The 18,330-nt window shown below is 45.6% G+C and overlaps 1 non-coding gene across 1 annotated transcript; it reads right to left on the bottom strand.

The window, feature by feature from the left end:
- Positions 1-10,185: 10,185 nt before the first annotated feature.
- Positions 10,186-10,257, bottom strand: TRNAT-CGU (transfer RNA threonine (anticodon CGU)). Its single transcript has one exon. It is a non-coding gene; the product is annotated as a tRNA-Thr (tRNA).
- Between the last annotated feature and the right edge of the window lie 8,073 nt (positions 10,258-18,330).

Raw genomic sequence — 18,330 nt, 5'->3', positions numbered from 1 at the left:
GCCATCTGAATCGGGAACAAGCAGGCATCAGCTGCCGCCGGCCGCTTGCAAGATTTTTGACCACACGTGCGCTAATGCGTTTCAACCTCGGCTGTAAGTCATCAACCAAACCATTCACGGGTTACGTATGTGATCAGGGCAGGCGACAAGAATGACACGCTAGGAACCAACCACCGTGGTCGGAGCAGGTCGCAAGCGTATTTTCTGCCTGCACGCCTCAGCATCCCTGAACGAAGTTTTTGCAGGCACAATTAACGAAAATAAAAGGCGCACGGCCGCAACAGCCTTACAAATCTACCCTCGTGAAGACTGGAATATATAGGGTGAAAGCAAACATTGTCGCCTTCTACCAGTTGGTAGACTTAAGATTGCAGTGTGGACACAACGAATCAGTAGAAGGTATTCTTCCATTGCCTCTGCTGTTTTGGTCTTGTGTCGTCCACCCAATCATTTTTCGCCGTGAGGGCCGAAATAGCTGTCTGAGCCTTGCCTGCGGCCTCCGTGGCCATTGTAAGCAAGCGAGTGAACGCCGATCAGAAGGCGCTCAATGACGGGTGCTATCACGTGAACAAATATGGTTGCGCCCATGACTATGGTGCTGTAAACGGTATATATAAGTACTGCAGTAGCCGAGCAGCTACTGCACCTTTCTTGTCCTACATTGCGACGTGGTAGGACTTAACAAATTTTTGCAACTTTGTTCCACCTACAGACTGGCGACTCCTGGCACTGACTACCGACCCTGTCATCCATTAGGGTGTGCCCTTGCGGCTGCAGGCCATTACTTTCTTCATAGTGCTCTAACCACCCTCGGGTATACTTCACAATTTCATGACTTCCTGACATACGTCTGCACTCATATAAAGTCAATTTACTCTTTCTGGATCAGAACTACCGAAACGGCACGCATGCTTATACAATTTTCCCACCTGCGACCACTTTCGGCGCTGCTGTGGTGGTATTAGCAAAGGCAATAACAATGCAATGCAAGAATTAACATGTCAGGACGTCTGTAGCTGCAGAACATCGCGGCTCTCCGCGGTGCACTTCATTTCTTTGATGCAATGTGTCCGCGCAAATTCGCCGTGTTTCGCAACTCAAAGCGGGCTTTAAGTTTTATGGAGTCGGCTCTCCGACATAAAACCCAGGGCCAGCTAGCGTGGCCAACTAAGGAACACTCACCACCACATTAAATGGTCACAGAATGGCCGATGGAACGGAGCCCCGTTAAACACATCCACTTGCTGGAAGTCGACTCGACATCATCGACAACGCGACAGCCGGCCTGTTTCGGCCACGTGACTCAATCGGGGCACACTCCCTCCCGTACTCTAGACCACTTGCAGCATCCCGGCCTCCCCGACAAAGTCCTGCCCCATGCATGAGCCAGAGGCAAAATGAATGTGACTCGACGCAGACAAATGAGCTCAGCGCTGTGCGAAGTTTGGGCTGGGGACAGGCCGAGCTGCGAGGCCGAATCCAATCTGCCCGAGTGCGACTGCCGATTAAACGGCCTGGCTGGCGCTGCTGCTGCTTCTTTGGCACTCATTACGCATTGCAGGATCTCTGTCGCGTTGACGCGGCAGACGTGCCTGTGCACGGAACAGGCCGGAAACTAGATGACAAAGAGAGTTGCCGCGTGTCTGCCCTTCAAGTGCGATACTGAATCATCTGTCGAGGGAAGCCTTTCCGGAACCTCCGGGCGTAGCGGGCGCTGGAGAGAGTGCTTTGCGCTCTCTCTCTCTCTCTCTCTCGGGCTTACGAGGGAGCTCCGAAAGCAGATGCTCAGTTCGCAGGCGAAACTAATGAGGACGCAAATGTCACTTTCCGCAGTTCCTGTGGTGTCGGGTGCTCTTTCCTTTTTTTTTTTTCCTCTATAGCAAACGATCCCACGACTAGTTATTTGTTCTTTTTTTTCTCAGATTCCGATGAGCCGTGTGCATGCGCTGGGCTAGTTCCTGTTTGGACTCCCCTTTCTGGTTCTCTCTCTCTCTCTCTCTCTCTCTCTCTGCCTGCCTTGATTTTCCCGCTTTCTCCTTTCCCGTCTTTTTCTTTGTTTCTTTCTTTCTTTCTTTGCCGACCTGAGCCATAATGAGGTTAGGAGCAGAAATGACTACTCCCGATGTGACACGGACGGAAGTATCCCGAGCGTAAATGCATTCCAAGTGTTCAAGTCAGCGCGGACCTGCAGCACTTTTACAATCCGTAAAGTAATGCATTAATATTCGTGCACGCCCAGCCCCGGTCCCCCCTTTAAACGCTGGCTTCTAGACAATTCCCCCGTAGTGCGTAAGAGCAGTTATTCGAGCAATAAGCAAGCTATAGAAAATAAGACGGGGGTCGCCACTGTTGGAGGATGCCGCACGAGTTCAGAGCCGAAAGAACAGCTGAAGTCTTGTTTTTATGCTTTTGCTTACGTCGGTAACTCTCAGTTACCCTAGTCCAATGGCGCGCTTAGCTCTGCGACAGATCGTTTGCCAGCGGAAACAGTCATATCGCCATTCAGCAAGGAAAACGTATCATGGTTTTAAACATATCTCTCTGCGAAAAAATCTAAAGCACAGCCCAGTACATACTTTAGGGTTCCTACCAGGTATACTTAGTGCTGAGCTGTCTGCGGCCTGAGCTGCCTGCGGACTGTATGCAGGATGTTTCGGCTAACTTTACCCAGAGTTTAAAAATATGCCGATGCACTCTAAGACGACACGACCAAATGCATGTTGCTCACTTTTGTATGTAGTGTGTCATGCATTTTTATATTGCTTAATTAGATAATTACACAATATTATTCACGATATTAAAATCACGACGCGCAAGCGGGCACATAACGTGGTGTTTTTTTTTCTTTCGTATATTTGACGGGCATCCGCAGTAAGCTGAAAAACAACAATACTTAATAGATAGAAATACAGAAGCTGTTTATTCGGACGTTTTACAAACCGCTCTGCAACTTTCTAATTGGACTTTTTTTCTAGCTTCGTTGCTTTAGAAGTTGGCTAATAATCTTGACTAATTATCTAATTAAGCAAATCGTCGCATCGTCGTATTTTTAAACTCTGGCTAAAATTAGCTGAAAAACCCTGTACATAAATGAAAAAATTCAGAAAGCCCATAAAAGGTTCTGATCGCCCTTCCGGCAAACTTCCGTGTTGGTGAAGCAGGAAGCGCTAGCTTTAGCACCTCCAGATAGTATACGACCCATGATTCACATTATCGAATGCTAGATGGCCGAAATTTTATGCAGTGAAAGGGGTGATCTAGCAGGTAGGAAGCGATGCTTTCCACCCTCGTGCTTTCGCCTTTGACTTAGCAAAACCTGAAATACGACGCAAATAAATAAATAAATAAATAAATAAATAACACAATTCGGTCTTGGCTTCAGTGCGGTACTCTGCCAAGGATGAACCAACAGACGAATTGCATTATTTGAGTGAATTCTGCATTACAAAAGAGTCGGAAATGTAGATCTTGCAAGATTAAACGTTATCACCCATGCGAAGCTTTTTATTGAAATACTGACCCGCTATGACGAGCTCATGTCGTCGACGTTGAAAGCAATGACTTGACTGATAGCTATTGCTACGGCAGGTAATACAGTTGACAGAGAGTTTGCATAGCAGCTGTGCAATATGGCACGACGCCTGATGTAAATCAAGAAGAGTAGATTCTTCCCCATTTCTGGGGAAATATTCTTACCAGTCAAAAAGCTCTCATTTGTCTATGGTGGTTCGCTCTTGTCGCAATGCTGTGGTCGACGAACAACAAAAGTGCAGTTAGCGCACATATTCGCTGCAGTGCACAGATCATCGCTTGATCCAAACGATGAAAATGCCCCCACGAACACACGTATCTCACAGTCTTGTCCTTACTCGATGCATATCTGCGCTTGAAGATGGTCAGTAATTTGGTGAACGGCAGAACTACTTGTCGCCTAACTGAGTTGAACATCAACGTCCTGCGACGTTGGTATGGCATGGTATGGTAAACCGTTATTGAGGTTCTGCAGATCGTGAATCATCGCGAAGCGGGCCACTCGTTTTCCGACGTTGATGTATCGCATAAACGAATTGAAAACGTTCATCTCCTCCACTGTAGAGAACGGGAGAGTGGATATGACTACATAACAACTGCACGAAGGTGCAATCGCGAGATCGAAGTGGGATAACAGTCTGTACGCTTGACACGACAGGCCGTTAACGGTAACCCAAAATCTGCCCTTTGTGAGATGACAAATAATCTAGTCCTTCTTCGTTTGTAGCTACGTGACCCGCGCATCGATAGACTTCTCCAGCCATGCTAATTTCCTAGACAGAGGCCTCCGGCGATTCAGGAATTTCGTGATCTAGCGTCGTTGTCATAGTTTAAAGAAACATTGTGTCACTCAGTCTTCTTGAATATTTAGTTGCTTCAGAGAGACGAGATTTTTATATGCAGAACGTCCATTCTTTAAGGAACTAGCGGTGACTAAAACATTTCCGATTTCTTCTCTGAAGCAATTTCTCATGAATGAGCCCTACACTCAGAGAGAGGTTTCTACGACCTTGATCCTCGTGAAGATGAGGCCAGAGAAGAGGCCAGCAGAAATACGTAGAGAGGAACAGCAAGAGTATGGGATATGGACCGTCCATCGTTATAAGGTCTCGAACGACAGCACTCGCCATTTCATTCTATCTCTTTTTGTAGAAGGCGTATTTCCGACTATTCTCCGAAAAACCTTCACTTTTGCCTTGATGAGAAAGGTTCGAATGAAACGAAAGAAACAGTTGAAGGGGCACGAATCACAAAAGGTAACAGAAACGGATGTTTCTTTTTTCTTCTTTTGCTTTACCTTATTTTGCTGATCGTTTGTTTTTAAGTATACCCTTTACGATCAAAACTTTTGCGTTGACGTAGATGCATCGAATGAAACGAAATAAGCGAATGAAGATAGCCATAACAAAATGCAACAGAAACTGATGCCTTCTGCTTAGTTCTTTTAAAGAAGGGAACAAAACGCAACAGTCACTGTTTGAACGTCGGTCGCGTCGAGCTCGCTATTAGATCGCTCGTCTGCTCAATCACTTCAAGATGACCGCACTGCGTTCTGTCTCGGCTGAAGAACGCTTGGTCAGCAGGAGCGCCGCGATATCCACATTGCCACTGATACTGCGGCTTACAAAGTGGCACGGCAAGGAAGCCTGAGGTGTACGCTGAGAAAGGGGGCTTCTGATCGTCCTCTTTCAACTGGAACACGAGTGACGAGTTTCCGAGCTTCCCTCGACGCGTCAGCGCCCCCTTTCACCCACCTCCGGGGCGAAGGGTCCAGTGAAGCAGAGGGATGCAAAAGGCGGAACGCCGTCCTCATCTATCATTCAGTCTCGACCGAAGCCGACCACAGAAAACTATCCCAGAAAAACGAAACGAAATTCTTCTTTCTTTTATTTCTGTTCTTTTTACACCGATCCTTGTCTACATGAACACCGCAGAACGATGAAGCAAAAAAGGAGCAATGATACTTCCGGCGTCTCAACTCTTCCAACCGGACTGCGCATAAAAAAAAAACGATAACATAGCGGAGCTTGTAAGAGCACAAGCGAAAAAGTAACCTGTTCTTGAGGATGGTGCTCACGTACTGCTTGGTGGCTGTCACGGCCAGTGACGACAAAAGAGGTGAGTTAGGTCGAAGGAATCAGATTTTTTTTTGCCTTGTCTTCCATTCGGCACAATAAAAATGTAAAATACAACACACACACACAGACACACACACGCATATATATATATATATATATATATATATATATGCGTGTGTGTGTCTGTGTTTCGGTTGTCCCAGGTAATTTTAGCCAGAGTTTATATATATGCGAATGGCGACGTAGCCAGAAGAGAGAACCAAGGTAATGTTGTTTGCCGTCGTTTGGAGGCTCTCAAACATTCCTTTTCATTCCGCCTAATTAGATAATTAGTCTTAATTACTTAATCAGCTTCTCAAATATTATAATTCGATGAAAACTGGGTTACCGATGGGTTACCGATGATCATTCGATGAAAAGTGTCAATGGAAAAATTGTAGAGCGACATGAAAAACTCCCAATACAGCTTTCTGTTGCTCAATACATGCTACATTAAAGTGTTTTTCCGAGCGTGAAAGAAGCGCTGCGATTACGCGCAAGTGTCTCGTACGACCTGCCGCGCGGCAATTTTTCGTGCAATTGCGGGCTAATTTCACGCTCGGAAAAATACTTTTATGCAGCACGTATTGAGCAACAGAAAGCTGTATGGGGAGTTTTTCATGTCGCTCTACAAATTTCCCATGACACTTTTCGTCGAATGATCACCGGCAACCCTTCAAGGGAATGAGAGCATCATGTAGATAACATTTGAGCTTTTAGTTTCTAATAAGAACGACAACAGACACCTCATGCAGTAGCGAATACACAAAAGAAAACTATTCTAAAATGCCTTGACGTTCGAAAAAGGAATGAAGCGCTGACTGAAATGATTGAGAGTCGTTGTTAGTGGCAATGCTAAATGGCAATAAATTCCATTGATCTATATAGTACGAGAGGTGAATTCCGTTATTTTTCAGTGTGAGAAAAAATTGCTTTGACTTTGTACGCGTGATTTAACCTGGTCGAGATTTGATGTGCTGGAGAAATATGTGAGCGGGAAAATGACGTGTTGGTTTGGTACAGGGTGTGAAAACAAGATAACCATGCAAATGTTTTGCGTATGGTATATAAGCAATGCCATTCTGGGGTGTCTTTCAGTTTGGGGACGCTATGAAATCACGAATAAAATGACGTGGTGACCGTGGTGATTTGTTTTCCACCACTTCGAGATGGTTAGTCCAGGTGACATGAGGGGGGTGCCAAATGATAAATGCGTATTGTAGCGAAAGCCGAATGAGCGAGATACATGCTAATAGTCTTGTGTGACGGTTAGCGAGGTTCTTTAATGATTTTGAAGTTGCGTTCTATATGATCATTCCATGTTAAACTAGAATTAAATTTTATTTCTAGGCATTTAGATGTCGAGATCGAATCAAGTGGTACATTAGGAATTGCGTATGTTTTGACCTGTGCTTTCAATGCCGGGCTAAACTTAAGATCTATGTTGATTTGCATCTGCCATTGAGAACACCATTCTGTTAGTTTAATGAGGGCAGACAGCAGGAGAGGAATGTCGGTAGGGCTTGTTATTTAACTATACTTTATGCAGTCGTCTGCGAATAATCGAATTATGGCATTTATGTTAGTTGGTTTATGTTCAACGCCATTCAACTATTCATCAAGAGTGGGAGGGAAAATAAGTACATTAGCACGCTCACACTTATTTATGCTGGAAAGTGTGTGCAGCTGGGTTTTGTTCGAATAATCCAGTGTAACAACAATTCACTGCTCTCTGTGAGTGGTTGCTCGAGCATATAAACAGGCTCTGCGTATATGGAGACAACGACCGATTACCTGGCTTGTTGCGAACAGTTTTAGCAGCGAAGATGGCGTAACGTAATTCAGTATGAGATCCCGAGATGTATCATTAGGGAAAATTGGGTATGGCACTTCACCGTGCGCAGAAATGATTGTTTGGGGTGAGTAGCCAAAGATGGGACACAGTACGTAAAGGGCCGGTTAATTCGCCGTTTGTCTTAGCAGTAATAAGCTCGGCATTGTCAGATAGAGCCAAAATATATTCGTTGCCTAGCCAGGCACAATGTACAAAACGCGCGTGGCAAGCGTATGTGTTGGTGAAGCCATCGTGACTCTTGACCTTTCAATTTACATGCTAAAGTAGCACTCATTCGACAACTTTGTATCAACATCGCCGAAGACGAGTTTTCATCGTTAAGGTTTCCTTCTAATGCCTTGTTTACCTATGACGAACCAGACTTGTTCACCAATTTCAGCACAGACCCTCTTCAGCATGTGCGTGCGTTCATATTGATGATCGCACGAATTTCCGTAATCGTGTGTTCAAAGTGACATGGGAATTGGGAAAGTGTCTGTTTTTCTGAAGATACCTTTAGCTTTGCCAGTATTGGTTCGCAGAAAGAATAAACGATGCAGGAATTACGTTTTATTCCTCAGCAAGACGAACAGCAGAATATTTTAGTTTTATAATTAAGATATTGGGTGACTTAGTCGCAGGGAGCTTGGAAATTAGGAAGCGTGGGCACACCCGTCAAGCTCGTGAGTGGATTTTCCTTTAAGAGATTTCTCTCAAGCGGCATTGTTTGCAGCTTTTCGTCTGTGGTCATTTCCTTTCTTAATATGGGAAATATAAAGTTTTTAATTCAATTCCATTTTTTTCTGTTTGTCTTCTGGCTGCAGGAAACAGGCTGTAACTGTCATCTTTTCATTTCGCAATGAGTTGAAAAACCCTGTCAAGGCATTGTGAAAGCACCCACATATATCCGAAATAAAGCTTACGAGCTGTGCAATGCTAACTGTGTAGAGTGTACTGTTCAGTCTCACAGAGAGTTTGCGATTCACTCCTAAAGAATAAAGTATTGCTCTTATATCATGATAGCGGCAAAAATACTCGTGCTCAACTCACTCCTTCGGCAAGCGCAGCCTAATGTCCACGCGGTTACATCAAGATTAAATACTGTCCCAGAAGACAGATCTTCATGCTGTGCATCTGCATTTCCTGCTGTCGTTTCGGATACAACTCTTTAGACAGTGTCAGAATTCTTATGCTAATTAATTATGCCCTTTTCTTGCAAAGGAAAGAAAATTAACGTGTATTTTGTCTGTTAAGCTTTTTTGTGTGTATGCGTGTGCTTCGGTTCGACTTTCCGCACCCGCGTCCTTCACACATCCCTTACCACGCTTAGCAACCGCTAATGAGTGTTGGAGGCGCTAAAAGCTAAACCCGTTTGCTCTGGTGGCAAACAGACTTTGCTAAAGGCCCGGGGGAAACCAATTAACATCGCTTGCTTGTACTTGATCCGACCCTTATGCGGCGCCTTTGGTTTTCGTGCTGCTTACGCGATGCGCGAGACCTCCCTCAGATGCTGTGTTTTTTGAGAGGACATGCTCAACTTTCTTTGCTGTTTTAACCAGCCACACACACTCCTGCAACGAAAGGCTATTCCCCCTTCTCAGGGCATGCTTACGTAGGTAAACTTGTCTTCCTAATTAGGCTTCTTTCAATGACAAAGGAACCTCCACCCCTCCCTAAAGAAATAATCAGGAAAGAACAGCCAGTTCCGCAGACTGCGAGGTGACGACGGTTGTACGAGAATCAAGGAGCAGGAACCAGAGAAACAAAAATTAATGATGAAACGTATTTTTGATGGTGAAGCCCTAATAGAGCGCAAGTTGTTTTGGCTTAGGTTGTTGTTAAAAAATATTTGCGAGGGTGGAACTCTGGAAGAGTTACGTCCAGTTGTATTGCGTAATTTTCTAGAAAGTCTAATGAATGGTTGACAGAGTGCCACCAGGTTCGTGCATATGCATTTATTTTTTATTCGCGATGATGTGCCGCAAGGCATACTGAATAAAAGAAAGTTAAACCAAAGCTTCCAACTATGCAACGTGCAAGAACTGCAGCAGTGTCTTTTCAAACTTGTTCTCTGCCGCCAGTAGATCGTAAGTTTCATGTAGGTCTGGCTTCATTCCAGCCTTCCTTAAATTCTTGAGTCTTGTCACCCACGTTCCAGGTCGCATCCAAAGCAGATGTCGAGCATCTGACACTGTCACAGGAGCTGAGCACTTAACCACATTCCCTGGTTGTCGTTTGTCGATCCCCGAGCACAGTTGACCGATGTTGAGAGGGCCACTGCAACCCGAAGCCTCCGATGAGATACTTCCTGCGCCCGGGTAAGGTTGCGGGGAAGAAAGCAGGCAAACGGAGGATCAAGGCGCGTGTGTCCCGTCCAAGGCTAGATCTCACTGCTTGGTGGAAAGCGAGGGCATCCGACGGAAATCATGATAGGTGTCTCAGATGGGGCGGGTGATCGAGCAAGTTGGTCTGCCAATTTCGTTGAAGCGATTCCGACCATGTCCCTGTGCCCATTGCAGCTCAATACTAAGGCGTGAGGACTAGCGGAGTTTGTGAATGTCTTGACATATTTAATACGGTTCATGGTGTCATCAGAAGCCAACAAAGACACCAAGCACAGCACAGGGGAAATTACTTGTACTTAATAATTGAAATAAAGAAAATATAAATTAAAGGAATTGAAAATAGATGAAAAATACAAGTTGCCGCAGGTGGGGAACGATCCCACGTCTTCGCATTACGCGTGCGATGCTCTACCAATTGAGCTGCCGCGGCGCCGTCTTCCCTTTAACTTTCTGAGGTATTTATTCGTTACTACTAGAACTAACCCTGAGAGTGTTAGCCAGCGCCGTCACTCCCAAACCATGGTGGCGTATGTCGAAGATCCTCTCTGCCGCAGGCGTCACGAGTACGTGATCTTTTTGGGTGAAGGCAACTGGTCAGTAAACCCACACGTGCTACCTGAAGGCATCAATGTTGCCGGATTCGAGGCCCTCGTTATGTAACCAACGATAAGAAAGGGGGTTAACCAAAGTCTTGCCTGGTTGGCTACCCTACACGCGGGGAAAGGGGGGAGAAAAAAAGGAAGAAGAAGAGTCATTGTGCACACGCTCGCAGATTAAATTTCATTCACATATATATTCACTAATGATGAATGCTCATTCTCAAGCGCTCGCCTAGTCCGGATGTCTTGAAAATGAGCACTAGCGCTTTGGTGGCCGTGTGCACATAGAGGTCTGCGGCCACGGTCTATGGACTTAGCTTCCGAGAACGGTGTGTCGTCTAAGCGACTGAAACTCACACGCAGAACATCGGGTTGAGAGTTGTGGGATATATAATGGCACAGAATTCGGTCTATGGTTCCATCCCCGCCACAAAAGTTGCATACGGTACGGTTGCCTGCTCCAATAAGGAATGAACAAGAGTTCGCGAAGGCGACGCCCAACCATAGGTGGCAGACTAAAGGTGCATCACGAATGCAAAATCCGGGTGGAAGGTGAAATAGCATGTCAAGGTCCAGTGCATATAACCTGGAGTCAGTACAGTCCGGCAAATTCCAATGTCGACGCTTAATGCTACGCGCAAGTGAGCAAAGTTGCGGCGCAGCGCTGGTTCTCGACAACGGTATTCGTACGATTTTGATGGTGAGCGAAGAGGGCTGTTTCATCTGCCCGTCGATGCCGGTAATTTCACATTGGCTCGACAGCCACTGAAATATAATATCATGCCCTTTCTCGAAAGCTCGGTGGTCCGTGTGTCTAAGTTCATCCACCATCTGCCCAACAGTGCCATGACGCCAGGCAAACTGTAGAGTTTCTAGTGCGGCTTTATAATCACAAAATACTGCCCATAGATTGGGTGGTTGTAGAATCACATAAGCGACAGGACCTCGGAGAGCCGCAAGTTCCGCTGCTGTTGATGTCATAACGTGCCAAAATTTTAGCTGCATAGAAACGAAGCTCGATGGGAGAATCACAGCTCCAGTAGCACTGTAGGAACTGGTAGAACCATTAGAACGACAGAAAGCTGAGCTAGTTGGTAAGGATTCATAATGCAAAGAAGGGGTAAGACGTGCAGACACGGACACACGAGAAGAGAAGTGGACAACGCGAACGCCGACTATCAACTGAAGGAAGCACTGAGGGGAAAAAAAGAAAGAAAGAAGACATATAACTCATCTGCGCATGCTCTGGAATGGTCGCATCATGTGTCAATTGGGTACATGTGCCGGTCTATGCTAGAGGCAACTGTTAAGGCATTTGATCTCTTCCTTATGTAAGCTAATTGAAAGCTGACTCACGCACGCACTTCCACCATTATTGATATGCCATGCCTCGATCGTAGGACGCGTATCTTCATTCCTATGTCTATACAATATCGCGCATTTAACTAACTCAGGCGTGCAGTTACAATCTTGGCAACCTTGGCAATGTAAAGAAAGATTAGAAGGCTATCCACCGGTTAACGACCTTTTATGTTCCATTAGCCTCTGATTGATACCCACCCCATTTGCCCTACGTAAAAATGGCCACAGCTAAAGTGAACCTTATATACCACACCAACACGACAGTCAGTAAAATTGTTGTTCTCGATGTGCTTCACTGGACAAATATATGTACCTTTTTTTTCTTTTTTTGCCTTTCACCTGTGCCTTTTTTCTCTGCACGGCAGCGCATATCTTACTTGATTATTGGAACTTGACTATTTGCAACTTTTTAAGCCTGTGCAATACTGAATGAATGTAAGGAATAGCCACTACTTTTTTCTTGCTGTTACTGCCTTCTGTAATCACGTACGTCCCCCTCGAAATCGACTTCATTAGACATTCAGCCACAGTGGCCACTGCTACCCTAGGGTACCCTGCTTTTAATAGGCGCCGGACCTCTGCATTAAAACTGGCGCTTATTTTGTGCATGCAGGATCTGGTGAGGGAAGACTTAAGGCACGACATGGCAATTCCGTTTTTTACTACTTTTGAATGCTTGGATTGAAAGTTTAGCAATGGCTTCGAAGATCTAGGGGAGTACTGCCATCACATGTGATATTGTTGGAAGACCAAGGAAATGTCTAGAAACTGTATAACGCGTCTCTGAGGAAATTCCTTGGTAAACAGTAATCCTCCTCCATTAGGTTAAATTGCTCACTTACTAAGGTAGCAGCGGAATCAAATTCGTCTCTTTTGCAGAAAGTCATGTAATCATGAACGTAACGAAATACCTTAATAACACAATCGCCTGCGGCCTTCTCTAAGCAGTTGTCAATCTTGCTCAGGTAAATATAAGAGCTTAGAGAAGGCCTTGGGGGATTGAGTTATTGAGGTATTTCGCTACGTTACTGATTACCTGATTTTCTGCAATAGGGACGAATTTGATTCTGCTGCTACATCAGTAAGTGAGTAATTTGAACTTAGTGGACGAGGATGCATGCATGCGAAGGTTGTGGGACCATTCCCCACCTGAGGCAAGTTGTTTATTCATGCACTTTCATTTCCATTAATTTATCGTTTCTTTATTTCATTCATTAGGCACACGTAATTTCCCATATGTTGTCCTTAGTGTCAGTGTTTGTTGACTTCTTATGATATATATATTAGAAAGGTGGTCGAGTCCCAGCCACCCCCTTCTCCCCCCCCCCCGAAAACTTAAAACTTTCCGCCTATGAATAGTGCCCAACTCTCAAGTAGCATGTTGTAGCGCGCGCAAGTTCAGGCATCAATGAGCATTTGAAATAAAACTACCCCGTATTTGTCAGTATATATATATATATATATATATATATATATATCAATTGCATTTTCTTTGTTTCAATAGAATAGTGCTCCGCTGAAATGAGAAATTCGAAGCTGTTGCACGAGGAAGAGAAAGAATAGCATAACGTTGTCTATGTTTAAGTTTACGATGCAGCCTCTATCCACGAACAAAATTGGATTTCGTTCCTTCTGCTTGAGAAGAAAAATATGGCTTCGTTATTGGAGCCATTTGACTCAATATGTCAAACCTCGCAAGCTGGTACCAACCTATAGGCTTGACAGAATGCCTCCTTCCTCCAACAACGCGCCGGCAATGAACGATCGACCTAGCCTAGCTTGCAGCTGCCCTTGTCATTACGCGGCCAACTTAAAGCGCTTCCTCTCACGGCTGTCTAATAAACAGTATGTCCTAACACTGTCGAAGTGGAAACAAAATAGTGATTGGAGAGCACGTAGATGTGGCCGGTCGACCGAGAACAACTGCTCCGCGTTTTCGAGTTTCGGCACTATACGTCACCCGAACGCGCGTTCCAGATCACCGCGGCTCATAAATATACGGTGCGACGACAGCCGTTATCCGGAGACGCGCAGCTATCCCGGCGAGCCATTAAACTTGCAGCACGACGACATATTGCACATCTGAAGACGGCATCACGAATCTCCGCTACGGAACTGTGCAGCCACGAGAAACCGTGCTGTCCTCCGACTCCTCCGCTTCCATGTGACATCCTTCCACGGACATCGCTCCCGCCGCGGTCCGCTTCGGGCGGTTTGATGGTCGCGGCAAGTTGCCGAATGGGGAATCACCTCAGCCATTCGCGAGGATGGCTCGTTGTTTCTGCCATTTTCCCGCAGAGAGAGGTTTATTGACGCCTACCTAACCTGGCCGCAGCAGCAAAGAAACTGTGTATACCACGCTCGGCTGCTGCCATAACCATCCTTTATATGTGCTGCGAGACGCCCGGCCAATATTGTCCCCCACCAAAGCGGGGAATCCCCCACGGGTACGAGGAGCTCCTGTCTTGACACTTTCTCGTTTCCCTTCGCCTTGTGGGAGGTAAATGCGCAGTGACACAACAAACGCAGTACGTTTTCTTGGCGACCTCAGCATCCTTTCTTCTCCCCCGTCCGTTGGTAGCTTTTATTTAGCGTAATTCAAAAGAACGTTTTCTGGATCATGGTTTCGATTAAACCTTCAACGTTGCACGTCGTAAATATTGTTTTACGTTAGGCGCATCGCAGTGCGAGATGCTTCGCAGGATGATCTTTAAAAAGTTATGGAAAGAAGAAACGCGCTACCCAGGTTCTTTAGAAAGAAACCCTGTGTATACCCTACAAAAAAGGCAACATACCATTTGGATTGCTGGTTCGGATATTCGCGGAAGATAAATGTGTAATGTTGACCACTCGTGATTCTGCATAGTGTGTCTTTGTTCCTTAAACAGAGAACATCGAAGTCAAGGAGGTACTGAAATGAAGGGCTTGGTTCCTCCTGTAGACAATGTCATCACATATATAGGGTGTTCTTCTGAAGACTGCCAAATGCTATTAAAAACGACGGGTAGATAGCACTATTCCAGTCATAGAGCAGGGTTAATCGAAGAGATGGACATTAGTTGCACCAGATATCTAAATATATGTTCAACCAGTTACCAATATTTCACTAAATATGTTTTTTACTACTTAGGGTGCGGCACATGCATGTAATTTACCAATTGTAGCCAGTAAGTTCGCAAGGCACATACACTTGATATAAACCTAATGACCGCACTAGTTTCGAGATATTCATTCCTACAGTGTGCCACGGAATGCATTGGTGTAGTTGCTTTTGGTTCAGTGCATAAAACGGCGTCTTGTTAAAAAAGTAAGTGGAACAACGGTGTATTATTATCGCAAATTAGTTAGCGCATATCTCGAAAATGACGTCATTCTGAATATTCGTTCCAAGTGGATATGTTCTGCAATCCCACCCGCTACAATTAGTAAATTCCTATACATGCCCTACCTAGACTATTTAGGTAAATACCTAAATAGTTCCGGGGTATTGTGTTAATTAGTCAATTGCGTATTTTCGTCGTACTAACGCCCGCCTATTCATGAAATCCAGCTCAATGATCAAAATTCTGCTATCTGCCACAGGTGATATATATATATATATATATATATATATATATATATATATATATATATATATATATATATATATATAGATCTTGGAAGACTTCGCAGAAACACCTGGTATAAAATCACAGATTCATGGACCACTCATGACATAAACCTGATCAAAAACCTTGACAGAAAAACATTGTAGAAAGTAAGCCATACATGAAAGCCTTAAGAGTGGTACGAAACAGCAATAACGTGTCCTTACCACGAGAACCGATGATGATGATCATCATAACAACAATGATTGCAATGACACTGACGACAATAGGGCAACGATGACTGTGACACCAACAGAACTGAAATTAGGAGGGATTCGGGTTCACGTTAACGTGATGCGGGATCACGTAGCGTGCTGCGGCAACACGTTAAGGAGTTCCCGCAGCAGTGACGGTATGCCCACGACGGTACCACCGACGAGGAGTCACGGTGGATCACACGTCGCTGAAATGGGATCGAATACTTGGTGGAGCCACATAGAGCTCTGCACACGCCAAAGAAAACATGGTTCGGCGTATGCCACGAAAACGAGAGAGAGAGAGAGAGATAGAGAGAGAGAGAGAGAAGGTTCAGCAGTTGCAAAGCGATAAACTGTCTCATGCAACTTTAAACGGCGACAGACACGCGCGCGTACGCACATACATACGTGTGGGCGGGAGGGGGAGGGGAGGTGGTGTGGGTCTGTGTTTGTGCGGTCGTGTGGGTGCGCGCGCGCGTGTGTGCTTGCTTTTTCTTGTGTTCATTATAGTAGCACACCGCGATCAACTCGCGAATGTTCCCTATACTAGCTGAGCGACCGAAAAATGGCGCGATGTGTATCGGCAGCGGGTGCGACTCCTATCTTCCCGTGACACATTAGCATGAGTCATCAATTTTCAATTACGTGCCTCACTTTCCCATCTTCACGATGAAACAACTGCGAGAGAAGTCTGAGAGAGATTCGCAAGTACCACAACAGCTGTTAAAGGCGCGAGACGCGCGCTCTCCCTCGCTCCGCTTCTACATTTCTTTTTTGATGAATCCCTGAGTCCTACCACCACCTGTCGAAGTCCACTTTTTGTGTCACGGTGCTTCACTGCACACAGTCGTCACTTCCTTCCTTCTTTCTATTCCTCTAGTTCCCTCACTCAACCCCAGTGTAGGATAGCAAACCGGACACTCGTCTGGTTGAGCCCCCTGCCTTTCCTCTCTTTGCTCTCTCTCTATCTCTCTCCCTCAGTCCGACCACCAATTGAGAGGAATTGAACTGCTGCCCACACGCGAACAGCGCTTCACTCTTGTATGTGGCTTTGTAAACACCAGCATGCCACTCGCCAAACAAAAAAAGGAAAGAAAAGAGAAAAGAAAGGGAAAAAAAGAACGAATAAAGCACGCTGCCAAATTTCTTTCACATCCTTCGTATTTCTGGCACTGCGGAATTTGCATAAATCCAACATATTCAAGTCGCACCTGACGACACAAGTCTCGTTACGATTCTGTCTTCATTTCCGAGTTCAGTCAAAGCGGCCCTTGCACAGCGCTCTTTCCTTCCTTCCTCCTGTCCTGCTGCTTCGTCTTCAATATCTTTCTGTGCCTAAATTCCGCGCTCTTGTTTTTCCCGGTATTTTCATTCATCCACCGAGTACTTAAGAACGAAGGTAAGTTATTTGCGGAAGAGGGACGAGAGCGACGGACCTTTTACACGTTTCCAGGCAGACACATGCGAAATAATGTATTTTCTGCTCAGATTTCAAACGTTTCCTCGGCTTTTCTTCTTCTGTCTCTCCTAATTTATTCCACTCTTCCTGAATAAATCAGCGTCGTCTGGGCATTGCGCCCGTCTTTCTTCTCGTTTGAACGACAAGACCACTCTGCGTCTGTCCCCCGCGCGCGCTTGTTCTCGGTCTAATTTCGCTGACTTCAGCAACAAAATTAAAATATGGTAATCTACCGATATCTTTTTGTTCTCATCTTCATTCTTTAAATGGCAAGGAAAGCGTAAATACCCCAACAGCGAAGTAAATATAAAGCGAGGGAGCGACAATCGATATAGTAGATGAGGTTGGAACGAAGCTCGAAAAAAGTAGTAGACATACCAACGAAACCTTGAGAAAGAGGGCAGAAAAGTGAGGGTTATGGTGAATCGAGAGCCCTAGAAAATAGGGGGGGGGGGGGTTCGGGCGGTTCCAATAAGGCAAAAAAATAAAACAGTCATGCGGATTATCTTATTAGATCCAGAAGAGAATGTATCTGAAGTATACTCTGGGCAGGTTCGCGGCGAGTTCCTGTTGGTGGAATGCTTTCGTCTCTTTCAGTACCATTGCTTATTTATTTTAAAGGAGCCCTGAACCGCTTTATATTGAAGTCAGGAAATGCATCTGATGTTAGAGTATTTACAAAATACTTCGCCGCAGAATGTACTTAACTCTGTTCAGCAGAAGCCGAGTTATTGGCAATCAAACGATGTCGTTCGCGGTGCTTCCGCCCATTCTTCAATGACTTGCACTGCGAAGGCTACGGCGGAGCGGCATGTGTCCACGCCTCCTAGATAGCACAAGGCCGCTTCACTTCGATCTAGGGCGTCAAACCGCCTTGCGCGACTGCCATAGAATCTAACGGGTATGCTTGGGAGTAAGCCGCGGTGATATTGACGTAAACGCTATCGTCACGCCGGGCTTGGGAGCGGAAATTTCGGCCCAAGTAGCACGACGTCGCAAAGCAGTGTGCACAGGCCTGCGGTGTGCCCACAACGCTCCGCCCACTGAACGTCACCGTGGCGCGCAGTTGAAATTTGATTTTGGATGTTAAGGAAGGAAAAAGTGGAGAAGGAAGGCAGGGAGGTTAACCAGTGTAGCTATAACCGGATGTTAACGTAGACGCCACTGCATCCGATTTGGGCGCCTATCCCGGTTGTCTTCAGTGAGCCACAGTGCGGCCAGCGAGCGGGCTCGTCTCGG

Source organism: Dermacentor variabilis, chromosome 2, assembly GCF_050947875.1.
Source record: "Dermacentor variabilis isolate Ectoservices chromosome 2, ASM5094787v1, whole genome shotgun sequence".
NCBI classification, from domain to species: Eukaryota; Metazoa; Arthropoda; class Arachnida; order Ixodida; family Ixodidae; genus Dermacentor; species Dermacentor variabilis.
Note: the sequence above shows the minus strand (reverse complement) of the source record. Positions and strands in the feature narration are given on the sequence as shown.